The sequence below is a fragment of the Solea senegalensis genome, linkage group LG2 (genome assembly GCF_019176455.1).
Source record: "Solea senegalensis isolate Sse05_10M linkage group LG2, IFAPA_SoseM_1, whole genome shotgun sequence".
NCBI lineage: Eukaryota > Metazoa > Chordata > Actinopteri > Pleuronectiformes > Soleidae > Solea > Solea senegalensis.
Window position 1 is genome coordinate 13614492 of NC_058022.1, and position 6000 is coordinate 13620491.

Here is a 6000-nt window from a genome sequence, read left to right on the forward strand (position 1 = left end):
ATTAAACATTGATCACACACATGTCTTACCACACCGACAACAGCCTACAACACGCAGTCAGTGCTGCAGTTCAGAAAACGGTTCAGCAGGGGACAAAATGTCACAGAATTATTGTGAAAGGCAGTGGTATCACCCAGAACTTGGTGGAAAGCATTCAACAGATTACTTGCATGGCTAGCGAGGGATTTAAAAGATTGAGCACTCAGAAGATGACCCATAACTTCCTATGGTGAGATCCCTACTGTTCCACATCAATCCACTCCGAAGAGCCAGCAAACCGTTCAGTTTAATATTGCCTTCATGAGATCACTGTAAGCAGCATTGTGACTGACATAACCAGCGGTAACCGCGGCACTAGGATTTATGTCTTAATGGGAATGGACAACTCTTTTTCATGAGACAAGAAGCATGATTGTGGAGATTTTTTTAAAGAGGGCCTAAGGGAAAAAAAAAAAAAGTTTAAAATCCAGATCAGCATGGGTTTAGTTGTTTTCTTTCTTTTTAGGCATCAGGACTCTGTTTACTTCGTCACCTTGTGGATGTGAATAATGAAGTGCAGGGTAAACAGCACAGACACTCAGCCAGAGCTCAGTGGCAATAACAAGGTTGCTTACCCTGCAGAGCTGTAAATATGCCAATTACATGTCCAGGAATAATTTTAGTACATTAAATGATGAGGATATTTTTTTGTTCATATACTCATGTATGTGGTCGCGATAAGCCTCCGCTGTGTCTCATGGGGTTAAGGTGGTTCAGGAGGAGAGACGGTTCGAACGTCCACAGTTTTACCATGGAACACCAAAAAAAACTAAAAATGAGACATTACAAGTATCACTGAAAGCACTGTTGGCTAGCTTTCTATACTCATACACTACTGCCAGATGACAAATAAGCTCTGATGGAGAACACTAGCATCTGTTTTCAAGTGACTTTGAAGCCTAATTTAGGCTGGGTTTGTTCAATTAATAGCACAGCCAGATGACTTTGCTGTTATTTACATCCCTTTGTGGTAGTTTGTGTGTGCAAGTGTTTGTGGGTTTTTTTTTTTCCTCCATTATGTTGCAACTACAGTAAAAAACAACAGTGAGAAAATAAGTTTCCTTTGCTCTCACGTCTCTTGGCATTTTACCAACAAAGAGCATGTCTACCCCCTCTAAAATGTATCAACGGAGATGGGGTGTGATGAATATTCCATGTTTTTACTTAGTTTAAGTTATTAAAAATCAGTAGTTTACCACAATATAATTTAATACAATGATTTTCAGCATATACAGTTATAATTTCTAGATACATTGTGGGGTATTTTTCAAAATATACCTGTTTCTAGTGGCAACTACTGAAACTTTTTAACCCCACACGTGTATTCCATAATGTATAACAAACACAACTTGAATCCAAAAATACCTTGGTGGATGTTTTACTCCAAATCACCCACTTTTAGGGAATTATGTCACAACACTGAAACATGGAGACCAACTGATGCCTATTTGTTTCACTGTTGGCGTACAAATGCACAACCATCACTGCACAGTCTTGTTCTTCTCGAGTGAAAGCAGGTCGAGGCAAAGATTCAGGACGCTCATGACTTACTTACTATCCGAAACACAAACGTTGGCCTGGCACCGTGTTCTCTACCTATTTCACGTTTTATGTGAAATAATAATCATCAGGGTTAGCTCCGGCGGAGGCATGTCATGTTACCATATCATAAACAGACATCAGACCAGACACTATAGGAAGACAGATGAGTGCCATAACGACACATCAGCAGCAGTAATGACATTTGCATGTCAAAGAAAGCTGAATCATGTTGGTATTTGGAGCACAGGGTTTAAATATTTTTAGTCTCCAAAACAGCACTGTGTTAAGTTTCACTTAGGCGTTGACATTGCTGTTACTAACCTCGTTTTGCTGTAGAAGATCACCCTTAGGAGACTCTTCTGCTGATTTAAAACTGACTTGTTTTAAGATTAAACTAATGTAAACATATTTGTGTAAATGTGTGCAATGAGTGTCTCTATAGGTACGGTTGAAGGTCATTTATTTAACCTAAGTTCATTTTACCATTACCCATAAAAGTATTAGTTGTAATACTCGTAGACTACTGTGTGGCTGTGTGCTCAAGTGCAATGACAGCAGTGGAGAGTCACCAAAAGCCTCTGTAATGGATCTCTGTGGAAAAATAAAGCCAATCTTCTAGAGGAGAAACCCTGCTGGCTCTGTCAGCCGGCGGGCATCACAAGGGGCTTTTAGCTTTCTGAATGCTAATTCATCCCACTTTCACTTGTTCTGTGGGGAAATCATGTTACCCAACATCTCACCCTGTGCGCCAGGTGAGAAAACCCTGAACGACAGGCAATAGGCTGTAATACTGCAGCGAGTGTGAAACTGCGGTATTAGCATTCCAGCAATGTTACTCGACCAAAGCATCAGCGTTACAAAGCAGGAGAGAAGGTGTAAGTACACTGTAAGTGGCAGATGAGATCAGATCTTTCAGTGTACTCAGAGGTGACTGTATAATTATACTGTATGTAGCCAACACTGTTCTGCACCTGGAGCACGGGAATCGAAAAAGCAGTTGTCTGGGTTGATCACAGTCGTAAGTCGGAATTTCATGTGAAGAAAAATGTAACTTTTAAATAGCACGGTCATTCTCAATACTGACTGCTCACCTAAAAAAAATTGACATTATTATAACTGTAACAGTTCTATTTATTTTTTCTATATATATTTTTGGTTTTCTTTCACGTATTTTGAACATATGTAAACGTGTATTATAAATAGTGTGTAAAGTTTTTTCTTTGGGGTCTCATTGTTTTTGTTAAGTTGACAAAGACTAAAACTTGTTCAGATGCTCCTCATCAACTCCTTTACATTTTACATGTCTCTTACCAAGTGTCTCTCTTTCTCTGGTTACCACACAAACAAACAGGTTTACGTACTGTTTGTACTAGTATACGTGCTTGTGGGACAGTGACAGAGCAGTTGTGTTCTCCACAGCTAAGGCAGTTGCCATTTTTCAGCTACATTCTGTGAATCCTCTGAAATAGGAGAGGAACATTTTTCTTTTCTATGCTTTGATTAGTCGTATCATGATTTCAGAGCTCACAATTCACCCACCTGTGATCTAAATGATCTCGATCATCAAACCAAACACGTTCATGTTTTGGAAACAAACTGTGTATATCGGACATGTTCTGGTTTTACTCTGATGTGTATATTCTACAATGCCATGAATAAAATGTGACAGTGGTTGAGTAAGCACAGTTCACTATGTACTGAACGGATGGTAAAACTGTACAAAGGGAATAGTGATATTTTGTCTTTTAATCAAACGATAAAGACGTTCAGAGAATAGGTCACTTAACAGTTTTCCCATTGTTAAAAAAAAACAACTGAAAATGAATTAAAAAAAGTGGATAGTATTTTTATAGGTAGGTTTAAAAAAAAAGGCCAGCGTATCTGTAAATAGCACAATGATGCTTCTTTTTTCCAGCTGAAGCAACGTTTTTCTTCATTATGTTTTTATTTCCTTTTGCACCATTCTCAACTATCTACTGTATCTTATGTTTCATATATATTAATGTATGTATTTATATATATATATACATATATGTATGTATTTATATATATATATATATATATATACATATATATGTATATGATTTGATATTTGATATATATTAGATTGTATTTTCAGCACACCTTTTGTGTTTAACCTTTTCGCGCTTGTTCAGGAGCGAATTCTTTTTTCTTTCATTTTCTTGGCTATAATGTGCCAAAGTTTCGGAGACTGTGTGCACTCACAAACTAATGAATAATGAATATTCAACTTTTAATCCTCATTTCCTGTCAGTGTTTTGCTCACAAATGTCACTAACCCTTCAGTGTCACTTTACACTCTCAGTTTTTGAGGATCTATACACTGTTTCTTTGAATAGTCCTATGTATATTTCCAATGACTACAGTCATTCATTTCAGATCATATTCTGCCGTGTATCCATTTGTGGCAATACTGATCGAATGATGTAACAATATCATCTTGCAGTGTGATTTGTCTTTCTTTCATTTTTCTTTTTGTTAAATTAGGATCTGAATGAAATATTTGTACGACTGATCATTTATATCAGTGACAACTAATTGTACATAACGGTTGGTAGGTACTTTGGCTTCAGAATTTGAATATTCTATCTTGTCTATAAGTCACAGTTTTACACGAAGCTAATATTTTCATTCAATGGGATATGATCATGATGTTTTGGGAGTTTGGCCCAGTTGCCACTTCTACATATCTACATAATAGGCTACATGACACAAGGACTGGCACCAAAATCATCATATTAACCTTTTTTTTTTTCTTTTTTCTTTTTTGTTCTGGCATTGTAGCAAATAAGGATGCACAAGTTCACAATTGCAACATACTGTGGGTTGTATTATATTTTCTATTTTCATTGCAAGACACTCAAGCACAAGTTGTGCAGGAACTGAGCCAGAAAATGAAAGGTTTTGTGTAAACTTAAGCTAAGCTAAATGTTATCATCATTTTTTTATATATTGCCTATCACCTATATGAATACTATTATGGCCTATTTTACACTCCCTATTGTAAAGTGTGTTGCATTTCCTTTGATGATTTTGGTGGCAATCGCACTGTTTTTAAAAAAATATTTATGAATTTAAATGTGAAAAGAAATCTTTTTCTTGCTATTCAAAAGTTATAGAATCTGCTTAAATGTACTTCGAAGTTTGGAAGAAGTTATCTTTTGCTCACCTTGTCACATATTATCAGTCTTTTCACTGGTTAATTTACACAGTTCCCAAACTAGAACATTGAAATATGTATTCCCGCTCTTTTGTTACATGAATCTGTCAAAATTATATTTTTAATTCAATATGAATAAAGATCCGTCAATATTTAAGAATTAATCGTGCTTTTTTTTCTCGGAATGTATAATCTTGTATGTGTTGTGTTACGAAGACAACCTAATCCTAACTAGAACATTTTGGGTGGATTGAAACTTTAAAACGTGAAGCTTTTAGACTGGGGATGTCCACACTTTTTTTAATGAGGGTCAGATTTGATAATGTACAGATGTTCGGGTGCCAATGGTTACTTCCCACTTTTTTTTTAACAGATACTTTTACATACACATGCACTGTTTAATTAAAATTAGTCATCAAAGTATGACATTTTGGTCAAATTTTGAATGACATTCTAAACTGTGACATTGGGTCAAATTTTGAATGACAAGCTAAACTATGACATTTTGGTTAAATTTTGGATGACATACTAAAGTATGACATTTTTGTCAAATTTTGGACGACATACTAAATTATGACATTTGGGTCAAATTTTGGACAACATACTAAACTAGGACATTTTGGTCAAATTTTGGACGACATACTAAACTATGACATTTTGGTCAAATTTTGGACGACATACTAAAGTATGACATTTTTGTCATATTTTGGACCGATTTTGGTCGAGATACTAACCGATGAAATTTTTTTAAAATTTTGGACAACGTACAGCAGTAGACATTTTATTCACATTTTGGACAACGTACTAATCTATGACTTTTTTGTCAGATTTTGGGCGAGATACTAACCTATGACTTTTTTTCACATTTTGGACGACATACAGCGGTAGACTTTTTTTCACATTTTAGACAACATAGTAACCTATGACAATTCTTTTCACAATTTGGACAACATACTAACCGATAACTTTTTTTCACATCTTGGACGACATTGGTCAGAAAATCGGTGAAAAAAGGTCATGGTATAGTATGCCGTCCAAAATCGGTCAAAAAAGTCATAGTATAGTACGTCTTCCAAAATGGGTCAAAGAAGTGATACTATAGTAAGTCGTCCTTAATCGGTCAAAAAATTCATAGTATAGTATGTCATCCAAAAACGCTCAAAAAAGTCATTATAGTATGTCGTCCAAAAATGACCAAAAATGTCAAAGTATAGTATGTCGTCCAAAATCACTCAAAA